Source organism: Schistocerca nitens, chromosome 2, assembly GCF_023898315.1.
Source record: "Schistocerca nitens isolate TAMUIC-IGC-003100 chromosome 2, iqSchNite1.1, whole genome shotgun sequence".
NCBI lineage: Eukaryota > Metazoa > Arthropoda > Insecta > Orthoptera > Acrididae > Schistocerca > Schistocerca nitens.
In genome coordinates this window covers 1010342200-1010357552 of record NC_064615.1, presented here as the reverse complement: position 1 = coordinate 1010357552, position 15353 = coordinate 1010342200, and positions in this window count along the sequence as shown.

Genomic DNA, 15353 nt, shown 5'->3' with positions numbered 1-15353 from the left:
TAGCTTGAAACCTGTTGCAATCTATTATTACGAAAATCCCTTTCCAGATCACCTGAAGAGGCATCTACACTCCTGGAAATGGAAAAAAGAACACATTGACACCGGTGTGTCAGACCCACCATACTTGCTCCGGACACTGCGAGAGGGCTGTACAAGCAATGATCACACGCACGGCACAGCGGACACACCAGGAACCGCGGTGTTGGCCGTCGAATGGCGCTAGCTGCGCAGCATTTGTGCACCGCCGCCGTCAGTGTCAGCCAGTTTGCCGTGGCATACGGAGCTCCATCGCAGTCTTTAACACTGGTAGCATGCCGCGACAGCGTGGACGTGAACCGTATGTGCAGTTGACGGACTTTGAGCGAGGGCGTATAGTGGGCATGCGGGAGGCCGGGTGGACGTACCGCCGAATTGCTCAACACGTGGGGCGTGAGGTCTCCACAGTACATCGATGTTGTCGCCAGTGGTCGGCGGAAGGTGCACGTGCCCGTCGACCTGGGACCGGACCGCAGCGACGCACGGATGCACGCCAAGACCGTAGGATCCTACGCAGTGCCGTAGGGGACCGCACCGCCACTTCCCAGCAAATTAGGGACACTGTTGCTCCTGGGGTATCGGCGAGGACCATTCGCAACCGTCTCCATGAAGCTGGGCTACGGTCCCGCACACCGTTAGGCCGTCTTCCGCTCACGCCCCAACATCGTGCAGCCCGCCTCCAGTGGTGTCGCGACAGGCGTGAATGGAGGGACGAATGGAGACGTGTCGTCTTCAGCGATGAGAGTCGCTTCTGCCTTGGTGCCAATGATGGTCGTATGCGTGTTTGGCGCCGTGCAGGTGAGCGCCACAATCAGGACTGCATACGACCGAGGCACACAGGGCCAACACCCGGCATCATGGTGTGGGGAGCGATCTCCTACACTGGCCGTACAACACTGGTGGTCGTCGAGGGGACACTGAATAGTGCACGGTACATCCAAACCGTCATCGAACCCATCGTTCTACCATTCTAGACCGGCAAGGGAACTTGCTGTTCCAACAGGACAATGCACGTCCGCATGTATCCCGTGCCACCCAACGTGCTCTAGAAGGTGTAAGTCAACTACCCTGGCCAGCAAGATCTCCGGATCTGTCCCCCATTGAGCAAGTTTGGGACTGGATGAAGCGTCGTCTCACGCGGTCTGCACGTCCAGCACGAACGCTGGTCCAACTGAGGCGCCAGGTGGAAATGGCATGGCAAGCCGTTCCACAGGACTACATCCAGCATCTCTACGATCGTCTCCATGGGAGAATAGCAGCCTGCATTGCTGCGAAAGGTGGATATACACTGTACTAGTGCCGACATTGTGCATGCTCTGTTGCCTGTGTCTATGTGCCTGTGGTTCTGTCAGTGTGATCATGTGATGTATCTGACCCCAGGAATGTGTCAATAAAGTTTCCCCTTCCTGGGACAATGAATCCACGGTGTTCTTATTTCAATTTCCATGAGTGTACATTGGCGTTAAACCGGTTGTCGTTTCCAGTAAATGATCACTTCATTTATTCGTTGACTGTAGATGAAAAAAAAATTTATCCGGTTTAATTACACGTCATTCAGCAATAATTCTAAAAAATAGTCACATTAATCACACACCATTCTGTTGTAAATCCAGAAAATTATCACTTCATTTATAAGTTGTTCGAAGATTGAATAAGATATTGAACTCAGCTTTATCACAGCAATCGCAAAAAAAAGTTCAGAGTTCGTATTAAATAACTTTTTTGCTGTTGATAAAATAATAAGAAATAAAACTCTGCTCGTTTCTTTTCTTAAGTAATGCAAAAGTACAATTATTATTTTATCAGTGCCTGCATGGATAGTCTGTGACGATGCTGTTTTCACTCTTTCCCAGACAAAGCTAGTTAATGTGCAGAAATCGCTGGGAAATTCACTTGTCTCACCTAGAGTCTTCATCACCTAGTTGAATGTTCTGTGCTGTCAGCACCGGACAAAGACACGATGGCAGTTGCTGTCTTCACAATAGTATAATGGTTGTCTAGAATGGAAGGGTGTGGATAGTGATTCTCTAACAGAAATGGATGTTAGTGCAGCAGAAAAAGACCGACAATGGATACAAGAAACCCTTTATTACTGTTTATTGATATTTGTCATTCTTGTATGCGGCCAGTGTTGACACCTGGCAAGAGCGGCGCCTCCTGGTTTGTTGACCTCCCAGCCCCGCCTCGTCAACGGTAACGTGGGCCATGCACCAGAACTGCTGTCACCGAAAATACGTGAATGTCTCACCGCAGTGTCACAGTCCGGATGCGTATTAGGTTAGGTCCTTGCCGTAGTAGTCACTTGAAGAAGGAAGAGTGCAGAGTTACCCAAGCAGGTAGAGGTCAGATATTCGAGGTCCAGTAACTGCGACGGTGGCACTATCATCGATACAGGGCTGACTGGCTGAAACTGGATGTCACAATACTGCCCAGCTGTTCGACGATGACAGCAGGAACCTGCCGTATTTAAATACGCTATGTCGTGCTGACTATGTAGATGTTGCGTTTCTATGCCATTCACAAGCGTCCTGAACACGGATCAGTGATCGACGTCTGGCTGTGACCTTACGATAGTGGCTCGAACTGCAGAAGATTCCTGTAGGTTTGTCAGTATCCCCGACATGGTTGTTGACTCACGGAAGTTCAGTGCAGAAGAATCTCCCTGGTGCCAGAGTAGCTGAGGAAGACAGGACGTTAACCGGAGCTCTAGGCGATATCTCGAGTCTCGACCCTGATGACTGAACTGTAGCCGTGCTCTGTGTAGTGAAATGTCAGTGGACGCCCCAGGATAAGAGAATAACTAAACGGGCATGAAAAGGTGCAGGCGATTAATCACAAGTCATTTGTTGCTTCAAAATAGTCGAACCATTTTTTTATTGCACGGATAGATCTTACAATTCAGCGGCCTGGCATTAAAAAAAAAATAAAAAAAATCTTCTGAATTCTCTTATTCTATCTTACCGCCATAAACAGAGCATATTTCAAACATAAACTATGTGATCAAAAGTATCCGGACACCCCCAAAAACATACGTTTTTCGTATTAGGTGCAGTGTGCTGCCACCTACTGCCAGGTACTCCATATAAGCGACCTCAGTAGTCATTAGACATCGTGGGAGAGCAGAATGGGGCGCTCCGCGGAACTCACGGACTTTGAACGTGGTCGGGTGACTGGGTGTCACTCGTGTCATACGTCTGTACGCGAGATTTTCAAACTCCCAAACATCCCTAGGTCCACTGTTTACAATGTGATAGTGAAATGGAAACGTGAAGGGACACGTACAGCACAAACCCGTACAGGCCGACCTCGTCTGTTGACTGGCAGAGACCACCGACAGTTGAAGAGGGTCGTAATGTGTAATAGGCAGACATCTATCCAGACCACCAGACAGACATTCCGAAATGCGTCAGGATCCACTGCAAGTACCGTGATAATTAGGTGGGAGTTGAGAAAACTAGGATTTCATGATCGGGCGGCTCTTCATAAGCCACACATCGCGCTGGTAAGTGCCAAACGACGCCTCGCTTGGTGTAAGGAGGGTAAACATTGGACGACTGAAGACTGGAAAAACGTTGCTTGGAGTGACGAATCGCGGTACACAATGCTGCGTTCCAATGGCAGGGTGTGGGTATGGCGAATGCCCGGTGAACGTCATCTGCCAGCGTGAGTAGTGCCAACAGTAAAATTCGGAGGCGTTAGTGTTATGGTGTGGTCGTGCTTTTCATGGGGAGATGGAGGGGAGCTTGCACCCCCCGTTGTTTTGCGTGGCACTAACACAGCCATTCCTACATTGATGTTTCAAGCAACTTCTTGCTTCGCACTGTGAAGAGCAATTCGGGGATGGCGATTGCATCTTTCAACGCAATCTAGCACCTGTTCATAATACGCGGCCTGTGGCGGAGTGGTTACAAGACAACAACATCCGTGTAATGGTCTGGCCTGCACAGAGTTCTGACGTGAATCCTATAGAACACCTTTGGGATGTTTTGGAAAGCCGACTTCGTGCCAGACCTCACCGACCGACATCAATACCTCTCCTCAGTGCAGCACTCCATGAAGAATGGGCTGCCATTCCCCAAGAAACCTTCCAGCATCTGATTGAACGTATGCCTGCGAGAGTGGAAGCTGTCATCAAAGCTAAGGGTGGGCCAACACCATATTGAATTCCAGCATTACTGATGGATCGCTTCACGAACTTGTTTGTCATTTTCAGCCAGGTGTCCGGATACATTTGGTCACATAGTGTATATTAAAAATGGAAACTATTCAGTTTGGATCAACAGGTAAACAGCACCCACATAGGTTCAATATAAATAAATAAATAACATTTTTTATACCACTGGCCAAAGTTGAATCACTTAATTCTGAAAACATTTGCTCAATCAGGGTAGGCACTCGGGCATATTCAAGATAATGACGTGGTAAATATTAAAATGCCTTTTAACAAATGAGCATTACACCAATATTAAAGTTATTACGTTGAAAACCAAACTTGAAACAAGGAAACCATGGAAAAGGGCAGGTACGGTGGGCCAGGTCTCAGTAAGATGGTTTAGCATAACGGACACTACTGGATACATTAACGCCCGACTGCTGCGAGATAGAAACTCAGCGTATGAGAGATGCCATAGCAAACCAGGAGGCCGTAAAGTTTCAGAGGCTACGGTGAGACGGGAAGCGGCGTACCGCCCGCACGCACGTACGCAACCGACTCGAACGGGCTACGCCCGATGGACCGGCGGATAACAAATAACATCCCGGAAAAGCGCTTCCAAACGCTACGAACAGCTCGGAATGCCGAGAGAAAACAAGCAAACATATAAATCACGCATAATGAGCATAGAACTTACGAAAACGATCAGGTAAAGACAAGAAGCTCAATGTTAGCGTGGCCCCAAGCCCCAACCAAACCTTAGCTGTAACAACAAGAATTCCTCAATAACAATTACCAAAGGGATTTATCGGTTAATCTAGCAATAAAATATAGCAAAATAACGTAACAACCATAAAATTACACGGCGTAAGACACATTAACTTAAGTGGCTTAGAAGGTAACAGGCAACGCTTGAAGGCTAACACTCAAACAACAACAACAGTATGAGATTTTCACTCTGCAGCGGAGTGTGCGCTGATATGAAACTTCCTGGCAGAATAAAACTGTGTGCCCGACCGAGACTCGAACTCGGGACCTTTGCCTTTCGCAGGCAAGTGCTCTACCATCTTTTTTTTATTTTATTTTATTTTTTTAATCTTTATTGAACAAACGGAGAGTACACACACACACACACACACACACACACACACACACACACACACACACATATATATATATATATATATATATATATATATATATATATATATATATACAAAGCAAAAGTTCTTCAAGGTACCAGTTAAACATATACAAATGAGTGTTAGGTAAACAAATTATTGGAATAACATTAAATACAACAAAATATAACATATCCTATTTTCCTTTTTTTTAATAATTTGTATTGAACAAACTAAAAGTACATATATATTCACTATGCAAGAGTTCTTCAAGGTACCATTTAAACATATACATATGACTGTTAGTTAAACAAAAAAAATATTAAAAAGAAAAACATTAAATACAACAAAATATAACATACTCTGTCTTCTTCCTTTTTTTAAAAAAAATTTGTTTTTGTTTTTTGGTCGATGCATGAGAACGTGGATAAGGGTGTTGCATCATGTGACAGGTAGGCATGGCACACCCCAACTTTGAGGGGGGCCAAGGAAGACGCTGCGGAGATAACCGGCAAAAGTTTGTCGGTAAGATGGTTTTCGGGTGAGGGTCCTATGCGCGGTCACAACTTTGTACCAGAAGTCAAGGACTGTATGCGGACCACTCTGAAAGAGGTATTCTAAAGCCTGTCCTCGAAGCCAGATTAGGGTATGGTGCTTAGCAAGAGGGTAGTGAAATGTCTGGGGCAACAACAGGAAATCCGGGGTTACCGTCGTTGGCGGGGCACGGAGGTAAAAGCCCACGATTCGTTGGATGAGGAGCCATACGTTTTGTTTCAGGGGGCACGTAAGACGGTGCTCGTCGGTGTCTTCGAGCTGACAGTCAGGGCAGAGTGGGGAGGTGGCCAGTCCTATGCGATAAAGTCGACTATTAGTCGGGAATTTTCCATAGACTAAAACATACCAGAGTGCAGACACAGACGACGGTAAAAAGGATGCATGCACACACCCCCAAACCGTGTGCCAGTTAATGTCAGGATGCTGCAGCACCATGGGGTCGCATGGGTTGGACAGCATAAACAAACGATAATAATCTTTTGTACGGGGAGGACGGGTGACTGGAAGATCGGCCCGAACGTAGCTGAGTTCTATGAAACAATTGGCGACGTGGTACAATAATGGAGAAATAGGTGCCACATTGATCGGTGGATCGAGAGAAGCTGGTCGCAGGATATCTAAGAGACTGCGTGTTAAGGACGGGAGCGGCCCCTGCCAGTGCCGCAACAGAGTGTGGACAAAGAGTGCAGAAGATCGTGCCCGCACGTTGACGAGTCCGAGGCCACCTTTTGCAGGAGGCAGTGTTAAGAGTGTTGTAGCGGACTTTGAAAAGTGCCCCCGCTGACACGAAATATCCAAAGGCTGATTGGATGCGACGGCCAAGGAGTAACGGCATTGGGAGGATCTGGGCGACGTGTACCAGTTTAGGGGCGACATACATGTTGACATAGGACACACGTTGGAGTTGGTTTAAGTTACGGTGCACTTGACCGCGGACATGGTGCCGAATGGACTGCAAAAGCCGCCGGTAAGCCAGGGCCACTGTGCGGTGTGTGGAACTCGAAAATTCGATACCCAAGTAACGAAGGGTGGCACTGACTGGGAGTGGGGTCGGCACCATAGCCGGGAGGCCGCGCCCAATGTGCATCATAGTCGATTTACGGACATTAAGAATGCTACCAGAAAGACGTCCATACCGGTGGATCCATTGGATTGCGTCATTGAGTTCCGTGGAGGAGCAGTTGAGAAAGAGGAGATCGTCCGCATAAGCCCTACTGTGAAAGGTGTAGTCACGCAAAGTGAGGCCCTGCAGTCTAGATGTAAGTCCAGTGATGAGGGGCTCAAGTGCAATGGCATATAGTAAAGTAGACAGAGGGCACCCTTGACGCACAGAGCGGCGTATAGGAATCGGTCCTACAAGCCTCCCATTGACTTGTACCATCGAGACCGCGGGAAGTAGTAACCGGCGAATGGCATCGACAAAAAGCAATGGGAACCCCATACGTGTCGCCACCATGAGGAGGAATGGGTGTCGAACGCGATCAAAGGCACTCGTGAAATCGACGGATACCAGTGCTGCACGAAGGCGACAACCGACGCCAGTGCAATGAGGTCACGGCATTCTCCTAGGGCTGTTTGTAAGGTGGCCCCACAACCACGTGCAGTCTGCTCAGGTGAAAGGACCGTAGGTAAGACGGTGCGTATGCGCGCTGCTAAGAGGCGTGCATAGATTTTATAGTCTGCATTCAGTAGTGTAAGGGGGCGATATGCAAGGACATGAGACCCTCCCTTCGGTTTAGGCACAGGTAGAAGAATGCCAGTGATGAATGCAGGTGGAATTGGGAAGGACGGAGTAAAGAGTTCCTGCATCATTTCCGTCCAGCGAGGAAGCATTAACGTAGTGAACGACCGGTAAAACTCCACTGGGAGACCATCTGGTCCGGGAGATTTGTTCTTGGCCCCTTTGTTGATCGCATCTACCAGCTCTTCTGCGGTGATTGCAGACATCATGGACGTTGACTCCGCTACGGTGAGGGTCCGATCAGGGGAAGGACGGAGATCATCAGGAATGGGCGTCGCCATCGGTTCATCATCATAAAATTGGCGATAATGTTCAGCAAAGACAGACACCACTGCCGCCTGTGTCGTGTGGTGAACACCGTCGGAGGTCGTGATGTTGGGGACGAAAAGTCGACGTCGACGACTATGGTCGGATGCGGCATGGATTGTGGATGGGGTTTCGTCGTGGAGGAGGTCTTGTCGTCGGGAACGCAGCACGACACCATGCAGTCGTGCACGTTGAAGAGAGAGGAGACGAGCTTTAGTACGTTGTCGTTCCCTATGGGTGTCAGGTGATGGAGGGAGCCCATCGAGCTCACGGAGGGCGGCGTAGTGAAAATTTGTGGTGTCTCGATGCCATGCTGCTGCTTCCTTGCCACATTGTATGAAGGCCTTTCTGATCGCAGGTTTGGCACATTTGAGCCACCAATGGAACGTGGATGTGTACTGCGGAAGGCGTCATTCGCAAGACGCATTGTCGGCAGTGTGGATCATTAAGGAGGGAGTTATTAAGCTTCCAGTAACCTCTGCTTGCGTCACACTGACTGAGGTGGCAGAGCCAGGGAGCAAATGACGGCGCAGTGGTCCGAAAATGGAAGGGGCCATCGCTCAGCTTGGGCGACTTCATTGCCAAGGTGGGCAGAGACATAAAACCGGTCCAGTCTGCTCCCAGAATGTGCTGTATAATGGGTAAAACCTGGGGTATTGCCATGAATTTTCTCCCAAACGTCCACTAGATGAAAATCTTCGATTAAGGTGAGCAGCGCCGGGCATGGCGAATAACCAGGTACTTGGTCCTGCGGATGGAGGACACAGTTGAAATCGCCTCCCATGATAAGGCGATCATAGCGTCCAGAAAACAGGGGCGCCACGTCATGTCCGAAGAAAGTGGACCGCTGCCGACGGTTCGTGGAGCCAGACGGAGCGTAGATATTGATGACGCGCGTGTCGAAGATGGTAACAGCCATGCCTCTTCCACAGGGAAGGATTGTCGTGTCCTTGAGTGGGATTCCTTCGCGTATGTAGAAAGCCACTCCACGCCCTGATTGATCACATGTGGACGTGTATGAGTCGTAGCCGTAGATTGGTGGTAGTGTGGCAACGCGCACTTCCTGAAGAAGGGCGACGTCGACGTCAGAGGCCCGAAGCATGTCACATAGGAGTTGCAGCTTGGGTGCGCCGATCATGTTGATGTTCAGTGTGGCAAACCGGTACGTTTGTTTCAGTGGTGGTGGATGCGCATCTACCATCACCAAGGGAAGTAAGAGGAGGGCACCAACAGGAAGTCCCGTCCCATCAGCTGCAATGCCACGCTATTGATGTTAACAGGCAGTCTTGTCCGGCGGAGGCAACTGAGCCGGAGGAGGGGGCGTATCTTCCTCAATGACGTCGGCCCATGCTCCTGTGCCGTGGGTCTGTCCAATGTCAATGGAAATTGCGTCGTGGTGAGAGAGATCTGGAGTTGTCGGCGGGGAGACAGGCGTCTCAACCGGCGCACCGATCGTTACATTGTGCGTGGCGACCTCCATAGTGGTCCCGTCATGCGAAAGGTTCATCGTGAAAGTTGTCCGCCGCCCTCTGCGTGGAAATGTCGGCTGGTTGGGTGTCGTCTTCGTCGTCACGAGTGGCGACGCTTTGAGAGCCCGTGGGTGAACGGCGACGGCGTTCGCGCCTACGTGGCGAGCGTTGTTTGCGCACGTGTTCCTCAGTGTCGGACGACGGCAAGGAGGAGCGTCGACCTGGTTCGAAGGCGTCGCTGGGTACAATGAAATTGTACAGGTGTTGTGAAGAAGTACTGTCCTCCTCAGCGTCCGGTGCGGGAGCCTGTTCGGCGGCAAGGTTGTCAGGTGGGACGTCCGCACCGTCCATAGGCGACTGGGACGGTGGAACGTGCCGCTCGGAAGGACCGGGCGATGGACTGGACGAAACTGTAGACGTGGCAAGAGCCGCTGCGTAAGTGACCGGTAGGGAGGTCATCGTGGGTGTGACGGACGCTTCCGACTACGGGAGCTGCGCGACACTTCGTTGAATGCATTCAGACCGTAGGTGACCTTCTTTCCCGCAACCGGAACAGGTCCGAGGTTGGCCGTCGTACATTATAATGGCACGGCAGCCTCCGATACGTAGATAGGAAGGCACGTGTTTCTGCAACTCGATGCGGACCTGTCTAACACCGTTTAAAACGGGATACGTTTGAAATTGGACCCATCGTTCGGCAACATGTTCCAGAACGTTGCCATAGGGACGGAGCGCCTCGATGACGACGTCTGCAGGTAGTTCGAACGGCAGTTCGAAGATCCTTATCGTCCGTGTGCCGAGACCTGATCGACGGTAACGGGTCCGACGTTGCCGTCGGAATGACAGAAGCGCAGTCCACGTTTTGCCTCTTGAAGCACCTTGTCGCACGCCGCATCGTTGATCATTTTGACGTAGACGGTACTGCTAACTATGGACAAGTGGATACCAATTAGATCCGTTGGTGGTATTTTAACTTCATCGCGTATAAATCGTTCTACCTCCAGGGCCTTGGGTCGGGCGAAGTCGGAACACAAGTTGAAACGTAATGTCTTCTTCCGATAGTTGTGCGCCACGGTGGTCTAGAAGGGAATACGGCACTTACAGCGGCCGAAGTAAACACAAACACACCGTGCGCGCCTCGCCCGCAGCGCTCTGGCGCGTGACCGCCTCGCAGCACTGCCGGCTTTACTTCTGCCTGTGAGACCAGGCGTGAGTCGTGCTTCGGTAGCTCAGATGGTAGAGCACTTGCCCGCGAAAGGCAAAGGTCCCGAGTTCGAGCCTCGGTCGGGTACACAGTTTCAATCTGCCAGGAAGTTTCAACAACAACAGTAATTATATTTGAATCAAATATTAATTTTCCTGTAAGGAGCAAAAATCTCACCAGAGTTATGGAACTCAATTACCAAAAAGAGCCAAGATTCACTGGGCCGCTAGTGTTTGCTTACCACAGTCGCTAGCTCTGTCAGGGAAGCAACAAATTACAATACAAATAGGAGCAAATTTCGACCTCAGTGGTCACTAACCCTAATGACAATTTCAGGAGAAGACATTGAACAAGCTGTAATTAAAAGAAATTTGAAATACACAAATATGGCAGTCACCAAAGGGTAAATTCAACTCTTCAAACAGAGTGATGGAGAGCCACAATCCAGCGTAGCAGGAACAATGTCAACGCGGGAGCACATGTGTCAATCAGGTAACGAGTACCTTACCCCCCCCCCCCCAAAGGACAGAACAGACGGCACCAGAAAATGAAAAGCACTCGAGCACCCACGTCAGCAACTATGCCTCCTTAATGCAGGGCAAATTGGCTACGTCGACAATAAGCCCAAGTAATACCGACCCCCACTACATTAGCAACAACGGGCTGCTTAGACAGTTGAGACAGTTGTGTGCCCTGACTGCGACTGACTGTCTGCCGATATGGTCAACAGTGAACTACAACCAAAGACTCAACTAAAAGGTACTGAATCGCCACCTAGCGACCTAGACCGACGATCACATGAGTAGACAGGGATGAAGAAACGTACGAGCGAACACGGCTCAATTCCCCCCCCCCCCCCCCCCCCCCCCACTAGAGACAAACACACAGCTTCCCTCTGCAGGCACCAAACAAGTTTAGTCGATTAGCGCTCTTGACTGGCTCAAAATTTTCCCTGTTCAGAAGTGACGCACCAGAAGGTACCGGGCTCAAAACGCTCAAAACCAAATGCCTTGAAATCGTGTATTGAGATTATTAGAATCAGCCCCTGTCGAACCCACAAGAGGGTTACAATTTCGAACGGATATCCTGATTCCTGGCTTAACCTGAAGGGGTCTCCTTCTCCGACTATAATGCTTCTACAGCCGATTATGGTCTAGTTCAGTTTTCTACCGGTCCTAACCCCAATTATGGATTATGACATCCAAATCGATAGTTTCATGTAATAGATTATTGATGTTCCATAGGTTGGACAAGGGAATATTAAGAGGTTACGCAAGCTTCAAGGCGGCCCAGACCGTCACAGAGTCTTCGTGCTGAGAGGAATTAGAAATAAGGTTGATACAAGGAATGGAACTATCCTACTTGGTCTGAGACCTAGCATGATAAATGATAAGGGCAGTCTTAAGGTTTCTATTTACCCTTTCGGCAACGGAAGGCTGCAGGTAATAGGGAGCGGTGGTGATATTATTGATGCCACTGCTAAAACAACCGCTTAAAACCCTGGAAACAAAGACGGGAACATACTCACTCACTATAAAGGGCCACACAGAGAAATATCCTAGTCATATAGTAGATAATTACACATGCAATCATCGCCTGGGTAGGAAGAAACACAAGAAAACGGGAGAAGGCGTCCAAGACGACCAGAATGTAACGGTTCTCGGCCTTAGTACGGCCTAAGAGACCAAAGGAATCAATAAACAGCTTATTATGTGGTATTGCTCCCATTTCGTACAAATCAAGCCTTGGCGTGAACTGGGGGTTAGGTCTGGCGATTTTCCAAAGTTCACACTCCCCCGCTAGACGGCGAGTATCCCTGGAAAGATTGGACCAGGTGACATGGCTCCGAATATTCGCAAACGTTTTGTCAGTGACTAAGTGGCCGCCCACCAGCTAACCACGATAGCAATGAAAAATTGACGGAACGAGCTGGATAGGCAAACAAATTTTGGGCTGCAAGGGCCTATCCCCTGGTAAAGGATGCCCTTTTGCAAGGTATATCCTGGAACCGAAATACCAGCCAAGAACTGTCTACAAATAGAGGCTAAGTCGGAGTTTTGATCTTTCTTACTCTTCAAATCGCCAAAAAGCCGGGAAACCTTCAGTAAGAACCCCTGTCTGAGAAGAAGGCCTCGGAACTGGCCATTTTCTTCTGCAATCATCCGACTAAAAGCGTCAGCATTTATCAGACCCCCTGATGTGTGGCACTTGAAAACGGAGATGGGAGATACAGACGGCCCATTGGAGATACAGACAGCCCATCTAACAATCCTTCCTGTCTTTCTAGACCGAGCAAGGGCCCAACTATGGCTTGGGTGTCTGTCTCGAGATCGAACTCCCGGTGTTCTTGGTAAAATTTAAATTTTTCGAGAGGGAACAACACTCACAATGCCTCGCAATCATAAATAGAGAATTTAGTTCGGGGCTAGCCAGTCTTCTAGAGATATAAGTAAGAGGGCACCTCTCTCTTATCTTCTTGAAGCGACACCGCAGCCACACCGGGACTAAAGGCATCGGTTCGGACAATAACGTTTCCTCAAAGTCGGGGATGGCCAAGAACGGAGGGTTAGTTACGGTCGAAGGCCATCTGCTGGCTTTCGCACCACACGAAATGGTGCTCCTTCCTATGCATGCTGTTAAGGCGATCAGCGATCCGGGCAAAACTGGGCACAAACTTACGAAAATAATTTGCCATGTGAACAAACCTGGCAATACTCTTTTTATTTACGGGAGGGGGAAAGTTCTTTAGACCATCCATGAGTTCCCGGTCGTCTAATCCTGTCACCGATCACTAAATACTCCAAACAGGAAATCTGCAGTCTAGCTAAGGTGACCTTTGATGGTTTAACGGTAAGACAAGCCTTCTTTAATTTAATAAAAACTTGTCGAACGTGTTCAAGATGTTGACTGAACGAACGACTATAAATGGCTACACCGTCCATGTAGTTACATAACCAGTGGAACTTCAAATCCCCGAAGCAAATCGTCCACTAACCGAGACAGGACTGCTGTATCAGTAAGTAGGGCAGAGGGACCTGCTGAATTCGTACAGGTTCCAGAATATTGAAGCTGTGACGAAGGAGCATGAGTCGTGCTTGGGTAGCTCAGGTGATAGAGCACTTTCCCTCCAAAGGCAAAGGTCCCGAGTTCGAGTCTCGGTCTGGCACACAGTTTTAATCTAACAGGAAGTATCATATCAGCGCACACTCCGCTGCAGAGTGAAAATCTCATTCTGGGTTCCAGTTAGTACAGAATGCGGTGACCGGCTTGGAATCCTTTGTAAGAGGTAGCTGATAATATGCTCGGTTTAAATGTTTTCTTTTTGGAGTCATCAGTTTTCTGGCTGGTTTGATGTGACCTGTCACGAATTTCTCTCCTATGCCAACCTCTTCACCTCAGAGTATCACTTGCAACCTACGTCCTCACTTGTCTGCTGGATGTATTCCAATGTCTTTCTCTACAGTTTTTGCCCTCTACAGCTCCGTCTACTACCGTGGAAGTCAGTCCCTCATGTCTTAACGTATGTCCTTTTTCGTTGTCAGTGTTTTCCACATATTCCTTTCCTCTCCGATTCTGCGCAGAGACTTCCCGTTCCTTACCGTATCAGTCCACCTAATTTTCAACAATCGTCTGTAGCACTACATCTCAAATGCTTCAATTCTCTTCTGTTCCGGTTTTCTCATAGTCCATGTTTCACTACCATGCAATGTTGTGTTGCAAACGCATATTTTCAGAAATTTGTTCCTCAAACTAAGGCCTATGTTTAATACTAGTAAACTTGGTCAGGAATGCCCCTTTTGCCAGTACTAGTCTGCTTTTGATGTCCTACTTGCTCTATCCGTCAGCTGTCCTTTTTCTGCCTAGGTAGCAAAATTCCTTAACTTCAACGTGGCAATCAATACTGACGTTAAGTTTCCCACTGTTCTCATTTCTGATACTTCTCATTAATTTCGTCTTTCTTCGATTCACTCTCAATCCATATACTGTACTCAGATCATGTAATTATTTTTCACTTTCACTCACGATAGCAATGTCATCAGCGAATCCTATCATTGATACCCTTTCACCTTGAATTTTAGTTCCACTCCTGAACCTTTCTTTTATCTCCATCATTTATTCTTTGATGTACCGATTAAACAGTATGGGCGAAAGGCTACATACCTGTCTTATACCCTTTTTAATCCGAGTATTTCGTTCTTGGTCGGCCACTCTTATTACTCCCTCTTGGCTCTTGTACATATTGTATATTACCCATCTTCCTCTATAGCTTTTCCCTATGTTTCTCAAAATTTCGAACATCTTGCACTATTTTACATTGTCGAACTTTTTCTCCAGGTCGACAAATCCTATGAACGTGTCTTGATTTTCCTTTAGTCTTGCTTCCATTATCAACCGCAACGTCAGAATAGCCTCTCTGGTGCCTTTACCTTTCCTAAAGCCAAACTGATCATCATATAACACATCCTCAAGTATGTGAATTTATGCTTTCCCGGTGTATACAGCTGGTGAAGAGTTCACGGGCTTCCAGCCGGGTGGCGGTGTCTTTAAACTGCCACGTTTCGACGAATGACATACTCATCATCTTCTGGCGAAGTGCCTAGATTTTGCGGATGCCGGTCCCTTTATACCTGCGGCGTATGGAAGTTAAACGTGGACGATAAACAGTTCAGGCATGAAAAGAATACAAGCTTTTGAAATTTGGTGTTAGAGGTGGAGGATGATCATTGGACGGGTGATCATTGGACGGGTGGATTTGACAAGTATTGAA